Genomic DNA, 15,764 nt, shown 5'->3' with positions numbered 1-15,764 from the left:
TACATGTTTCATTGATGCCTAAACAAGCAAGAGAACCCACAGCTGGTGAATTTTCTCTCCAGACTCTTCTGTAACCCAGTTTCCCTCTAGTAAAGGACACCTTTGACCTTGTGACCTTCAGCCTCTTGAGCCCCCGCTGCCCCCAGGCCCATAACGGCAGTATCACATCTGCCTTGTAACCCATTCTTTGTCTCTTCTCATTTTTGTCTGCCTCCTTTATGCCATGTCTGAAATCTGTCCTCTCTCGCAACTTTCTTCTGTTCCTTCAGTAGACCTGCTAAACTCACGGCTTTCTTCAGCCTGTCTGCTTCAGCCCGTGGTATCATCTCTCTTAAAGTTGCTTTGATCGTATAGTCCCTTCTCAGAAATTTGCTGTAGTGCCCAACTAGCTTACAAATTAAATTAAAATGTTAACATCTTCAGTTAGAGAACCCAGCCTGTCTGACCACATCAGTTTCCCCATTTGGTTCTTTTACTTTTCAATATTCCACCTTCTCAATTTTTTATTTTCATTTATTTTTGGCTGTGTTGGGTCTTTGTTGCTGCTGGCGGGCTTTCTCTAGTTGCGGCGAGCGGGGGCTACTCTTCGTTGCGGTGCACGGGCTTCTCATTGCAGTGGCTTCTCTTGTTGCGGAGCACGGGCTCTAGGTGCACAGGCTTCAGTAGTTGTGGCACACGGGCTTCAGTAGTTGTGGCTCACGGGCTCCAGAGCGCAGGTTCAGTAGTTGTGGCGCGTGGGCTGAGTTGCTCCGCGGCATGTGGGATCCTCCTGCACCAGGGCTCGAGCCCACGTCCCCTGCATTGGCAGGAGGATTCTTAACCACTGCATCACCAGGGAAGTCCCCCCTTCTCAATTTTTAAAGAATTATTTTGACAGTTACGTAGGTCTTTGAAATAATTATTGTTTCTCTGTAGGTCTTCTAGCTTTTTTTTTTTTTTTTTTTTTTTTTGCGGTATGCGGGCCTCTCACTGTTGTGGCCTCTCCTGTTGTGGAGCACAGGCTCCGGATGCGCAGGCTCAGCGGCCATGGCTCACGGGCCCAGCCGCTCCACGGCATGTGGGATCTTCCCGGACCGGGGCACGAACCCGTGTCCCCTGCATTGGCAGGCGGACTCTCAACCACTGCGCCACCAGGGAAGCCCGGTCTTCTAGCTTTAAGTGCTAACAACAGCAACAAAAACAAGCTGGCACAGTGCCTCGCACATAGTCGATAACTATTTGGGACATGAACAAATAACTAAATCCATGGAAGCACTTGAAATTGCTGAAGACACCTCAATTTGTCCAGAAACCAGAAGCATAGGACTCAATGTCCTGAAAACAGAATTCTTGCTTCCTTGGTAACTTCCTATGGAGTCAAGTAGAGTGAAGCTTAATAAATATGGACCAAGAGTGGCCTAAAATACTCCAGTGTAATATGTAATACTTTCAGGTTCTTGACTCAAATTCAGTATTTCTGTGAGTTTGTATATGTGATTCTTCCTGTTTAGAAAGTTCTGCTATGAAGAGTTCCTGTATAATTTTCTTCAGTTTGTTTCAATAGTTGATTCTCAGATTTTAATCTGAAAATGGACTGAAAACAGAGAAAACTTACCTATTAGATTCCTTTTTTTTTGGCTGCACCACACGGCATGCAGGGTTTTAGTTCCTCGACCAGGGATCGAACCCATGCCCCATGCAGTGGAAGTGCAGAGTCGTAACCACTGGACGACCAGGGAAGTCCCCAGATTCTTAATTAAATGATTCACTAAGATCTCTTTCAGTGGTTCACTTAAAATATACCTTTATGTAACGAGAGATGGCTATCTACATATTGTCATCTCTCCTACATTTTTTCCTACATCTTTTTCTATACCTTAGATTATTCTTTTCCTGAATCTTAGGGTCTCTGGAGAAAGAGAAAACTCTTGTCACAGTCCTCAACGAGCTGAATGCAATTTATTCTTCACAGTTTTGCAGGCTAGGTTCAGACAGCCATGTATTGTAGGGAGGAACTAATCTTATTCCCTGCACTGAGGGGAGAAACTGACAACATGTGACTTTCATACAGGGCCAGATAGGGCAGGTGCCATCAGGACTACAGGAGAGGGGATCAGAAAGTGCTTCTTGGAGAAGGTGCTTTGGAGAATGTGCCTTGAAGGATAGATATGGCTTCAATTAGTAAAGATGTGGAGAAGGGCCTTCTAGGCAGGGAGACTGTCCTGAGCGAAGCCTGGGTGGGTGGATGGAAGAGTGTGTGTGACTGAGTGATGGTGCATACTTCCTGGAATTCAGAAGACGTAAGCTATGGTGTGGCTGAAGAGGTGAGTTGGGTCATATTGTAGAGGGCCTTGGGTGACAAGCTGAGACAGTTTGACTATGAGGGATGTTTAAAAGCTGCAAAGAGAACACATGTAACCATGATATGATATGCACATTCGCATATTAACAAACATATGGAACCCCTTGTGTTCTCCCTTTAGTAACGTGATCTTATCTGCAATGAGGTGAGATAGAATCAGCCTAGTAAACGAAGCCAAACCCAAACCTACCTAACTAGGTGGGCCCCGGGATCCACATCACTGCTCTTGCTTGCTTCACAGGGGTTTCAGATGACAAATTTTGTCAGAGGCTCTTCCTCTAGGTCAGAGCTGTGCCAAGCCAATAGTTCTGGATGCCAGTCGCCAGTGGAGTAAGCATTGGGTGTGAATGCCACCACAGGCACCCAGTCGGCTTCTTGCAGATGCCCTTTGGCCAATGTGAACTGAGGTCACATGTTGAGAAGCGGCCCCAGTTCCCTTCAGTGGATGCCTCTTGAGCTGCCACTCTGTGCCAGGTGCTGGGGACAAGCAGTCACGAGACCAGATTCTGGCCTTGTGCTCACACTCCAGTGACAAAGGCTCGAACAGTGATCAGACATCCTAGAAAGTAGCAAGTGCCCTGAAAGATAAGTAGACACTGAGCTCTAGAGGGCTGAGGGAAGAGGAATCTGGGGAGAGCATGTGCATGATTCTGGAAAATCTTGAGAAAAATGGTATCTTTTTGGACACATTCATATATCCAGATCCCCAGATCCCTTCAGGCCTCATAGATGCTGTGGAGTATGTTTGGCAAACATCAGAAACAGATTTTTATTTGGAGACCATGCTATTTGGCTTCAGCATTAGTACCATCCAGATAGTACAAGGATTATATGTTTCTCAGAGAAGGTGGAGACACTCCCTGTTTAATGCAAAGAAAATCCATAACACTTGGTAGAAGAAATTTGTGAACATAACATCAGTTCCATATCTAAAAACCATGTAAAGGATTCAAGTAAACTTTTTTTCTAATTACACATAAAGGAGAGTTTGTATAGTGGCAGATCTTAACATCATCTCTAGGCTTGTATCAAGGTGACTGGACAAGTTAGCATGAGAAAGCTTAGTGCCTTCGGTCAAGTAGGCTGCCATTGTGATTGATGGGGAGCTGAAATTAGGGAGAGACTAAAGAAACTTGACTTCGTGGAGAAGCTGGCAGCAGTTTAAGAGCATTCTTGGGTGAGGAGCAATCCCAGTTTCTCCAGCCCATAGCATTGCTATGAGAATCATAGCACTGTGTGCCAAAGTCAGTTCTAACCTGGGAAGTCTTGGTAGTTGAAAACAGGTTCTCTTATCTTTATTTGAAATGTACAGTTACATGATTGTTGACTTCCCTTGTGTGGCTAGAAAGGCTATTTTTGATCTAGAAACATCTCTTTCTTCAAAGGTGAACTGAATAGACTATCCAGTGTCCACAGACAGCACTCACCAGTTTCTTCAATTCTTGTTCTTGGGTAAGAAAATGCCTTTCATCTTTTAGATTTTTGCTTTATACTTACTTTTTATATTGTACTGTGTGTTTGTAATCTAATGGAAGTAAGAGTCCTCTGTGTTTTGAAACTGATTGCCAAGTTGTAAGTGATTGGGGGTAAATCTAAGTAATGAACTGCATTTTAAAATAATAACACCTGAATTAGTCAATAATTCAATAATTCATACAATCAAGATGTGCTCAGTTAAAGCACAGGTCAAGATGTAACATCGTTCGACTAGTCACAATCAACTCTTAACACTGGTGAATTGAATACATGTGAAATTGTGTAGCAAATATTATTTGTGTAAACAAATAATAAAAATATCTGTTTAGAGATGTCATTGATTTTTACCAGCTACAGATTTAAAATGCAAACCGTATCTTATTCTACTTAGACACTCTAAAGGTAGCACTCTACCCATTTCCCTTAGAGAATTATAAAATCAAATGCAGGAAAGAAAAGATGTCTTGGTTTTGGTAAATTGGAGATTTTAGATCAATGATTGTGTGTGTGTGTGTGTGTGTATGTATACATGCATGTAAACTCAATTGTAGAACAAATGAAAAGAGAACTGAACTTGAATGCAAATTTTTTGCATCTAATATTATATTTATATAGGTGTGTATATGATGATATATTCTCATAAATGAAAAATCAACCTGAAATCAGGGAGCCTGATTCCGCCAGCTCCACTTTTCATTCTCAAGACTGCTTTGGCTATTCGGGATCTTTTGTGTTTCCATACAAATTGTGAAATTTTTTGTTCTACTTCTGTGAAAAATGCCAGTGGTAGTTTGATAGGGATTGCATTGAATCTGTAGATTGCTTTGGGTAATAGAGTCATTTTCCCAATGTTGATTCTTCCAATCCAAGAACATGGTATGTCTCTCCATCTATTTGTATCATCTTTAATTTTTTTCTTCAGTGTCTTATAATTTTCTGCATACAGGTCTTTTGTCTCCTTAGGTAGGTTTATTCCTAGATATTTTATTCTTTTTGTTGCAGTGGTAAATGGGAGTGTTTTCTTAATTTCACTTTCAGATTTTTCATCACTAGTGTATAGGAATGCCAGAGATTTCTGTGCATTAATTTTGTATCCTGCTCCTTTACCAAATTCATTGATTAGCTCTAGTAGTTTTCTAGTAGCATCTTTAGGATACTCTATGTATAGTATCATGTCATCTGCAAAAGTGACAGCTTTACTTCTAATTTTCCAATTTGGATTCCTTTTATTTCTTTTTCTTCTCTGATTGCCGTGGCTAAAACTTCCAAAACTATGTTGAATAATAGCAGTGAGAGTGGGCAAGCTTGTCTTGTTCCTGACCTTAGTGGGAATGGTTTCAGTTTTTCACCATTGAGGACGATGTTGGCTGTGGGTTTGTCATATATGGCCTTTATTATGTTGAGGAAAGTTCCCTCTATGCCTGCGTTCTGCAGGGTTTTTATCATAAATGGGTGTTGAATTTTGTCAAAAGCTTTCTCTGCATATATTGAGATGATCATATAGTTTTTCTCCTTCAATTTTTTAATATAATGTATCACGTTGATTCATTCGCATATATTGAAGAATCCTTGCATTCCTGGAATAAACCCCACTTGATCATGCTGTATGATCCTTTTAATGTGCTGTTGGACCTGACTTCAGACTATACTACAAAGCTACAGTAATCAAGACAGTATGGTACTGGCACAAAAACAGAAAGATAGATCAATGGAACAGGATAGAAAGCCCAGAGATAAATCCACGCACATATGGTCACCATATCTTTGATAAAGGAGGCAAGAATATACAGTGGAGAAAAGACAGCCTCTTAAATAAGTGGTGCTGGGAAAACTGGGCAGGTACATGTAAAACTATGAAATTAGAACACTCCCTAACAGCATACACAAAAATAAACTCAAAATGCATTAAAGACCTAAATGTAATGCCAGACACTATCAAACTCTTAGAGGAAAACATAGGCAGAACACTCTATGACATAAATCACAGCAAGATCCTTTATGACCCACCTCCTAGAGAAATGGAAATAAAAACAAAAATAAACAAGTGGGACCTAATGAAACTTGAAAGCTTTTGCACAGCAAAGGAAACCATAAACAAGACCAAAAGACAACCCTCAGAATGGGAGAAAATGTTTGCAAATGAAGCAACTGACAAAGGATTAGTCTCCGAAATTTACAAGCAGCTCATGCAGCTCAGTAACAAAAAAACAAACAACCCAATCCAAAAATGGGCAGAAGACCTAAATAGACATTTCTCCAAAGAAGATATACAGATTGCCAACAAACACATGAATGAATGGTCAGCATCATTAATCATTAGAGAAATGCAAATCAAAACTACAATGAGATATCATCTCACACCGGTCAGAATGGCCATCATCAAAAAATCTACAAACAATAAATGCTGGAGAGGGTGTGGAGAAAAGGGAACCCTCTTGCACTGTTGGTGGGAATGTAAATTGATACAGCCACTATGGAGAACAGTATGGAGGTTCCTTAAAAAACTACAAATAGAACTACCATATGACCCAGCAATCCCACTACTGGGCATATACCCTGAGAAAACCGTAATTCAAAAAGAGTCATGCACCAAAATGTTCATTGCAGCTCTATTTACAATAGCCAGGTCATGGAAGCAACCTAAGTGTCCATCAACAGATGAATGGATAAAGAAGATGTGGCACATATATACAATGGAATATTACTCAGCCATAAAAAGAAACGAAATTGAGTTATTTGTAGTGAGGTGGATGGACCTAGAGTCTGTCATACAGAGTGAAGGAAGTCAGAAAGAGAAAAACAAATACCGTATGCTAACACATATATATGGAATCTAAGGAAAAAAAAAAGGTCATGAAGAACCTAGGGGTAAGACGGGAATAAAGACAGAGACCTACTAGAGAATGGACTTGAGGATATGGGGAGGGGGAAGGGTAAGCTGTGACGAAGCGAGAGAGTGGCATGGACATATATGCACTACCAAACGTAAAATACATAGCTAGTGGGAAGCAGCCGCATAGCACAGGGAGATCAGCTGGGTGCTTTGTGACCACCTAGAGGGGTGGGATAGGGAGGGTGGGAGGGAGGCAGATGCAAGAGGGAAGAGATACGGGAACATATGTATGTGTATAACTGATTCACTTTGTTATAAAGCAGAAAGTAACACACCATTTTAAAGCAATTATACTCCAATAAAGATGTCAAAAAAGAAAATCAACGTACATATTTCCTTTGAACTGTGATGTATAAAATAAAACGTAACATATATTTATTGCAATTAATGTAATATGGTGTTTAGGTACCCTGGGAACTTTGATACTTCTGTAATGAAAATAAATATGAAAAATAAATTTATAAATCTTAGGATGTAACAGTTATACTCAATGTCACCCATTTCTTCCAAAGGGGGCATTTTCCCAAGTATTCAACTGGTGAGTTCCATAAATAATTGCATTTTCAAAAATTGCATGGGACTTAGATGTGTCTCATGCCAAGTTGCTCATTTTATAAAAACATCTCAATAGATACACAAGTTGTCCTTGTGCACCCTTGAAATTCCATACTGGGAATATTTCCTTAGTATAGGAATTCCAATGTGGTGATACACCTGATGGACAGCTTTTACCTTGTTCCTGGCTTCGAAGTTATTTAGACGTCAGAGATTAAGGTCATATTAATTTGTGGTTCATACTGTTTGCAAAAAGGAGAACATTACCTTACATAGATAATTCTGAAAGAGAAACATATGTAATGCACAGTCATTGCAATTGCTCTTTTTTATGTTGGAAGAAAGTCTTTCCTGTTTTCTCTTTTTTAAATTTCAGATTTATTGAAGCATAATGAACATGGAAAAAATATGGAATGCTTCACAAATTTGTCCGTCATCCTTGCAAAGTGCCATGCTAATCTTCTCTGTATCATTCCAATTTTGGAATATGTGCAGCTGAAGCAAGCACTCCTTGTAATAGTTCTTTAAAAGAGAAGTTTAAGTGAGAGTCCTTTATCCATAGTGCAGGCTATGCTGGGCACTTTTTTGGGAGTACCTGGGACTGAGACCAGTAAACTAGTTAAAAGTGGCCTATGTAGTTACCACATTCATCTTTCCCTGGACCCTTTATAAACTTTGGGGGGCTCCCAGACTAGCATTTTTATCCCAGAGCTCATTAAAAATTTATTGTTAGGTTTTCAGATTTTCCTTTGTGTCATTCCTAAGTTAAAATGTCTTTGGCCATCGAAGGTGCTTGAGGATGGGAGATAAATCAAAACAAAGACATGTTCCCAGTGATCCTAAACCTATGAAAAGCCCTGAGATGTCTTGTAATCAAGAAATCTGCTTCACTGTATTTAACTCATCATTTTCCAAACGTACCCAACCAAGGAACACTTCACTTTTACTTTTGCTGCACACCTTTTAACACCGTTTGGTGCTAGTGCTCTGTGGGAGTAATGACCTCTAGGAAAGCCTTGGGTTACTTGTACTAGGCTATTTCATATATGTGAGCAATGGCATCTGGCCTTAGTATTCTGGAAATCCCCAGGAATAAGATTTGCCAGCCCTTTCTGAGCAAGAAGAAGACCAGCAGTTAATCGCAACTCTTAGGAAAACAGACCATGAATGTTTGCATTGATTTAGGCTCTGGCAGGTTTGGAGGTAGCAAAAACTGCTGGGCTAGCTCCAATCGGTTCAGAAACTGTCTTTCTAGGCTTAGCACTTTTTCTGCTGCTGAGATGAGGACAGAAAACGACCCAACCCCCCAAACCGAGAATGAGATTTGTTGACATGGTCCCCTCTGTTCTTAGATGCTGCTGCTCAGGGATGCGATTCGCCAGAGATCTCTCCCCTCCCCCTCTCCACTTAGTGGTTTTGAGAGGACAGGCTTTGGTAACTGAGTCCATGTCTTTGGAGAGGAGGTTCAGGGGGACCAGCATCACACCTGTGACAAACAAAGAGGATCCCCCTCTTCCAATGAAGCCTGGAAAGTGTGTTGCTTCGGACAAGAGTTAAAGAAGAGAGTTTCAGAATATCAAGAATTACTTGATTTTTTTTTTAAAGAATCCTTTGCTGAGCCACAGAACAAATTCAATTCCATGTTTCTGAGAACCCATCTTTTTCCACTGTGGAAAAGTGAGTTTGCCTAAGGTTGGACAAATTAACTTTTTTTTTTAAGGAAACAGTAAAAAGTAATTTTCTCATACTGCAAAATTTTGAAATACTTGGCTTCAAGTTTCAGTGAGTTTTCTTTTCAATGAATATGATTTGCATTCTATTTAATACAGAGTTTTTAAAAGTCAGCGTCTGTTTATGTTGCATATAAGGTAGATCTAATGTGGACAGTTTTATACCAAATGTTTATCTTATGAGCCAGTAAAAGCTCGTAAATAAAAAACTTGAAAGTTTAACATAAGCCTTTTATTTAGTTGTGGTGTATCTTGGTCATTTTTATCAAATCTTTGAATTAGATGAGTGACTAGAATAACCTTTAGTTTCTATAAATTCTAATATAATGTGCAGTAAACTTGTACCCCCACGAGTAATAATGGAAGAGTTTTAAAGTGTTATGCAGATCTATAGAATCCAAGTCAAAGGATAAGTTATTACTCAGCTTTTGTAAGGGGCAGAGGAATTACTATGTAGGAAATCTAAAAGCCCTAGACATTTTAGGGAAGGAGGCATACAGATATCGACGTGAAAGTAACATGGGGATAATCTTGATTCAACTAATTATTTATGTAATCATTTTCAAATTCCAATGCTTTAACCAATATTAAAGCATGATTACTTCATTTATTCATTTATTCACTCATCCAAAAACAATTTTTGGGCCAAAGTGAGGAGGGGAGGTCCAAGGCAGGTGGGCAGGCAAGAAAGAGCTTCTTTATTAGCAACTCACTTTAGGAGCAGGATGGACCCTGGCAGCCTGGAGTCGGCCCCGGAAGTCCCTGCCCGAGGCCCAGCCTATCCCTACAGGCTCCAGACCCGGGGAACCAATTCTGGGGAGCTTGGAAGCTGAGTCATGCAGCATGCACCTGCGCAGTTCAGACTCCTGCATGCTGGTCTTCAGGCATCGCGGACCTCTAGGCCTGTGTGGACAGGGGCCACTCACAGCCAACAGCCCATCTTCTTGGGGTCAGCGGTTCCCTACACAGCGAAAAAAAAAAGAGCTTCTCTTCTCCTGGAATTTTGGAGGCTGTACTTTAGTGCTTTACATTATTTTTATTGTTAGACAACATTATGCACATTGGTTTTCCTCGACGGATTGAAATCGAAGTTCTGTTGAAATACAGTGGATCAAAATAGTTTTTCTTTGATAATGGTTTGCTCTCCTCTCCTCTATCGCAGTTTAGTCTACTTTCTCTGTGGTTCTAAGACTGGCAGCCTGAGCTTTCTAATAGTCAGGGAACCCTGAGCTTCACAGTGGCAGAGTTCAGGGGGTTGCATTTAAGGAAATGTATAGTTACTTTCGCCCAGGTGCACTCTTGCTACCTGTAACATCTGATTCCAGCTTCTGTGTCTCTATTTAGTCCTGTGTTTCCTCTGTGCTCCTTGTCTCTATTCCCTCCTCTCAGCTTCCAGAGCATTTTATATGAATTTAAATCTTGCCGCTTTCGACCTTGTAGTTATCTATTTACAAGTCTGATCTCTCAGCTTCATCTCTTTATACCCCAGAGTCTGCCATAGAGTTCACACTTAGAAAACTTCTATCAAATGTCAGATGAATAAATAGGATTTCACTTACACACAACTCCGCAGGAAAGATGTGTTATCTGATGAGGGGAAACTTATATTTACTTCCAAAATTGTGTCTACTTTTTACATAAGAGCTATCTGGTAAAGAGAACCAGCATAGTAGGAGGTAGAATTTTCTCCTGTGGACCTTTTCCCTTTAACATGTTCTCTCTACACTATTTCTTACAGATGAGCTATCTATTATGCTTTTTGAGTTTCTCATTCTTAATTTTTGGTAAATTCCTGGGTTGATTCTTTTAGAGATGAACCAATATTGGAATGGGGACTAAATGGTGAAAGGGGGGAGAGAAAAATAATAGGGTAGAAGAGAAAAGTGTCCATGACTATGCCTAGAAAGAGAGGCAACGCACAACCAGCTTTGTTAGCTCAATTTTGCACAGTATCAGTGAGTAGCTGAAATGGGGCAGAGTTGTGATGTGTCAAGGGTAGATAAGGACATTTTTCTATTTCAATATCTGACTCTAGGAGACGTCAGGAACTATTCTCAACAATGTGTCCTTGGATCTTGAATGAGTCTAAGAGTCTTAGCCTTAGTTTGATGCCATGGTCCACTTGGATAATGGCAGCAACAAACACTCAAAAGGGCTCTGGGAGATCTCTTAGGTGGGAGAGAGGTGTAGCAGGGAGAGAGGTGTAGCAGGGGCTTGGGACCCATCATCTCCAAGCACTGGAGGAAGGAGAGGTGGGAGGGAATTGATGGAATGCGCTTCAAGATTCTTACCACCTACAAAGCCCAAGTGCTGCTGTGCTTCAGCCTCAATGATGTCTAGAGTCTTGAAGTACACTGGACTGTCACTCTTTGCTATAGACCAGAGATTCTCAAATACTCAAATCTTGTGTCTCACAAATCACTGTCAAGGGACTGGGCTCTCACCAGGATAGAAACCAAACTCCTCTGTTTTTCAGCAAAGGGCATTGATGTGTTTAGACAGTTTGTCAGCATATTTATGATTTTTGGTGAATTTCAAGGACATGATCAATTGCAGAAAGGCTATTGGACGTAAATGTGATTGCTACAGAACTTCAAAGTAATTTGTTGATAGGCTAGGGAACCAGAATTGGGAGAAACATGAGATGTTCGTGCTTATTCCTAGTCAGTGGGAAGCTCACAGATGGAGAATGGAGGGGAGGGTGCGAGGAGAGTAGATGGGAGACGACACGTGACATTTGCAGATGGGTAAAGTGTTGAAAGAGGGCCAGTGCTAAGTCATGGAGAGGCCATATGCTAGTGAGAGAATGCTCAGGCACTGCCACTGACTCTCAGGGTGGCCCTGAGAAAGTTAGCTAACCTCTCTGGACCCCATTTTCCTCATATATAAAATGGGCAAGATAATAATAGGGCCTGGGATGTAGTAAGTGCTTAACAAATGTCACCTAATGTTATTCCTATGTTTAACTTTTCTGAAAAGTCTTCTATCTTCCTACAGTTATAAAGCTAAATTCAGTAAATATGGTTGAATCCGAGCCCTATCCCAAGGGAGGTTATTGCTTAAATACAAGAATAACATAATGAGAATGTTTTCATCTCCAAGGATCTCCTATAGCAAGGGGCCTGAAGACAGCTTGCTAGCAAGTCCCACCCTAGTTTCTTTGTGATTTCAAAGAGGAAGGATAGCAATATACTCTCGGTAATTAAATTGAAAAGTTTGCAGTATTTTTCAGTTTTACATGTTTTTTTCTTGCTGCTGTTTTTGTTTTTGTGTTTTTTGGAATTCACAGACTGTTTTAACTTGATGAAAATCCTTTTTAATAGAGGGGTTATAATTAGTGGTTTAAATGCTTCCCTTTATCGACTATGAACTTTACAAGAGCAGAGACTATGTCACCCTCATCTCTGGATTCCCATGCTTGGTATTGCCAAGCCAGGCATAATGTAGGCACTCTGTGAATGCATTTTGAATAAATGCAGTCCTTTAGCTTTTCAAGTGATGGTGCTTTCCATATGTCCTAGTCCTAAGAGAATTCAGATGAAGTCTAGGGGAAATCAAAAGAAGATATAAAAGAGCTATGACAAAAATATACTGATGCTTTATATTCATTCTCAGCTAGATTTTTAAAATGTCAATTACAAATTTCATGGATTAATAGAAAATCAAGGTTGATATACAGTGCCATAGCTATAAATGTAGGGACCACAAAAAATATTTTTGAGTACAAACTTCCCAGAATAAGTTCTGGAGATCTAATGTACAGCAGTGTGACTACAGGTAATAATGCCGTACTTGAAGTTTGCTAAGAGAGTAGATTTTGTGTTCTCACCGCCCCCCCACACCCCAAAGATAATTATGTGAGGTGATGGATGTGTTAATTAACTTGACTGTGGTAATCATTTCATAGCCTATACATATATAAAATCATCACATTGTACATTTAAATATATACAGTTTTATTTGTCAATTATACCACAGTAAAGAAAAAATAGAAATTTATTTCTGGAAAAATTACAACTCCCCTCCAAACCCCACAGTAGATCACTCTAATTGCGAAGTGAAGTCTAGCCCTGATAATAGAGGTTGAAGGATGGGTCAGGGAAGGATAGTACCAGACAGGCCATCCAGAAGCAAAACAGAAATATTATCCCCATGAATCTTCCATCATTAAAGCTCCTTTTCTCCATCTCAGGGGTTAGGGCTTCTCTAAGGATTGGTATGTAGGTTTAATACTAGGACATGCTTTGGGAATAATGAAAAACATTAAGTTATACAGGCTGATTGAATTCTACTTAAAATGTTAAAAATCTTGTTTGTCACCTGGATATCTATAGGGCTCATTTGCTAGTATTTTCATTGTCCAGCTATAGTAACTAGCAAACATACCATGCACATCAGAGCAGCAGAGACTTGGGATCAATTCTGCTTTTCCAGGAAGTGAAGTCCTCAGAGATGCCTCGTTCTTTTAGCAGAAATCAAACCGAGGCTGCACTTCCTGTTGCGTTTCGGAAATGGAGGTAGCCCTGGACAGTTTAAGATAGTTTGGAGCAGCAGTTTAAAAATGCTAGAAACTTGGAATCCATTTATCTTGTAAATGCTTCCATAGGCCATTACACATCCTCTAACCCTTTGAAACAGTTTAAGACATGCTAGGGTTGGTAAGCCTCACACAGAATTCACTTTGGACATTGAATAGGTTGGATTTTTTCAGAAAGTATTTATTCTCTAAAGTCCTGGGACTCCTAGAGACCACATCCCTTTGATTTTTGGCATTCTAAATTCCCATTTCTTCTCTTCTGTCATCTGGGTGTATGGGACCATACTCAGTCACTGCAAACTTTGCAAAGAAAAGGGAGAGCTGTTAAGGTCAAATAGTTTGTGTCAACACTCTCACGAGAGGTAACGAAGTTCTCTATATCGTATTTTGTACTTATGTACATTTAATTGGATTAAACAAATACCCAGTGCTTTGTGTGTATGGAGAACAGTTCTAGGTAGTTTAGGATATAGAAAGCAGGGTAAGAGTCCAACTGCCCTGAGGAAGCTTACACACAGGACACAGTTTGTGTAGGGGTCTTCAAAGGAAAGACTTAGGGGAGATCTGGGAATACTTCTTAGAAACAGTGACATAAGGATGGAAGGTGGTCGAGTGTAGTTTTTAACGCCAAGGCCTGTCTCTCTGGATTCAAACCTCTGATGTACCCTTTACTAGCTGGGTGATCTTGGGCTTCCTTCCTGTGCCTCGTTTTCCTGAGAAACTGAGATGATAACATTAGAGCAGACCTCATAGAAATGTTGTGAGAATCAAATAAGTTGCTTACTGCAGAGATCAGGGCCTCTCCATCAGTCTGGGATAGCAGAGGACCCAGGGGAGGGCTTTAGGAGGAGGAACAGGATTAGTACAGAGGTGGATGCTGATCAGACGGGCCCAAATAGGGGCAGAGAAAGAAGAGAGTTACGGAAGGTAGCTTGGCAACCTTCGTGTGTAGGACTAGATTGACGATGCTCATGCTTAGGACTTTGGTCCTACAACTGGGATTTTTCTCTGCTACTATCTTGGTAAAGGTGAAGAATTTGACTTTCTACTCCTTTTAGAGAATTACTGTACAATGCATGTGGAAATTTAATTCTGGAGAACTCCTGTAGTTGCAACCAAGGGAAGGAAATATTGACTCTGTTGATAAATGAGGAAGGGACAGGAACAAACATTAGATTACCTCCCTGCTGTTGATCAACCGGATTCCTAGGTAGCCTTGGTATTTGGGAGGACAGGGTTGTTGAAGAGACAGTCAGTTTGACCATGGACAAATTACAGATTACTTATTGAGATTACTTAGGGATTTCATGTACAACCCAGGCAAAGGCTGGGAGACAGGATGTAGAAGACTGCATCTGAGTGGTGGGTGGCCGGAAAGCTCAGACGTGTCCCATCTATTCGTATGTTGTCTTCTACAACAGTGGGCTTCCAAAATAGTTTAGAGAGCTTTCAGAGTAATCATCTCAGGGTTTAATAAAAGAAAGAAAGTGGGTACTGTAGCAAGACAAGGAGAGCTCATTTTCCCTGAGGTTTGAAAAGCAGTACAGTGGAGATGATGAAGCAAATGTACACAGACTCATTCAAATCCCACTTCTGTCAGGTACTAGCTGTGTAACCTCAGACCAATTATTTCAACTGCAATTTTAAAACTTTTTTCCCAGTTTTATTTAGATATAATTGACACATAACATTGTATAAGTTTAAGGTATACAACATAATTATTTGATATATGTATTATATATTGTGAAATGATGACTGCAATAAATTTAGTTACTATCCATCACCTCACATAGTTAAAATCTTTTCCTTATGATGAGAACTTTTAAGATCTACTCTCTGAGCACCTTTCAAATATACAATGCAGTATTTTTAACTATAGTCACCACGCTGTACATCACCTCCCCAGAACTTATTTACTTTATAACTGCAAGTTTGTGCCTTTTGACTTCAGTCATCTATTTCCCTCCATCCCCCCTCCATGCCCTGCCTGTGGAAACCACTGGTCTGTTTTCTGTTTCTGTGAGGTTTGTTTGCTTCTTTGTTTGTTTTTAGATTCCACATATGAGTGAGATCATACAGTATTTGTTTTTCTCCGTCTGACTTACTTCGCTTAGCCTAACGCACTCAAGATCCATCCATGTTGTCGCAAATGGCAGGATTTCCTTCTGTGTTATGGCTGAATAGTATTCCATGTGGGAAGTGAGAGTAATAACACCTTATGCACAGGACTGT

At 40.3% G+C, this 15,764-nt stretch overlaps 1 protein-coding gene and 1 non-coding gene across 2 annotated transcripts in view; one reads left to right on the top strand and one right to left on the bottom strand.

Moving 5' to 3' along the window:
- Positions 1-15,764, top strand: part of PASD1 (PAS domain containing repressor 1) — a 160,408-nt gene that overhangs the window by 53,864 nt on the left and 90,780 nt on the right. The window lies entirely within an intron of this gene.
- Positions 7,668-7,773, bottom strand: LOC115847301 (U6 spliceosomal RNA). Its single transcript, XR_004037266.1, has one exon. It is a non-coding gene; the product is annotated as a U6 spliceosomal RNA (small nuclear RNA).

The sequence above is a fragment of the Globicephala melas genome, chromosome X (genome assembly GCF_963455315.2).
Source record: "Globicephala melas chromosome X, mGloMel1.2, whole genome shotgun sequence".
NCBI classification, from domain to species: domain Eukaryota; kingdom Metazoa; phylum Chordata; class Mammalia; order Artiodactyla; family Delphinidae; genus Globicephala; species Globicephala melas.
Note: the sequence above shows the minus strand (reverse complement) of the source record. Positions and strands in the feature narration are given on the sequence as shown.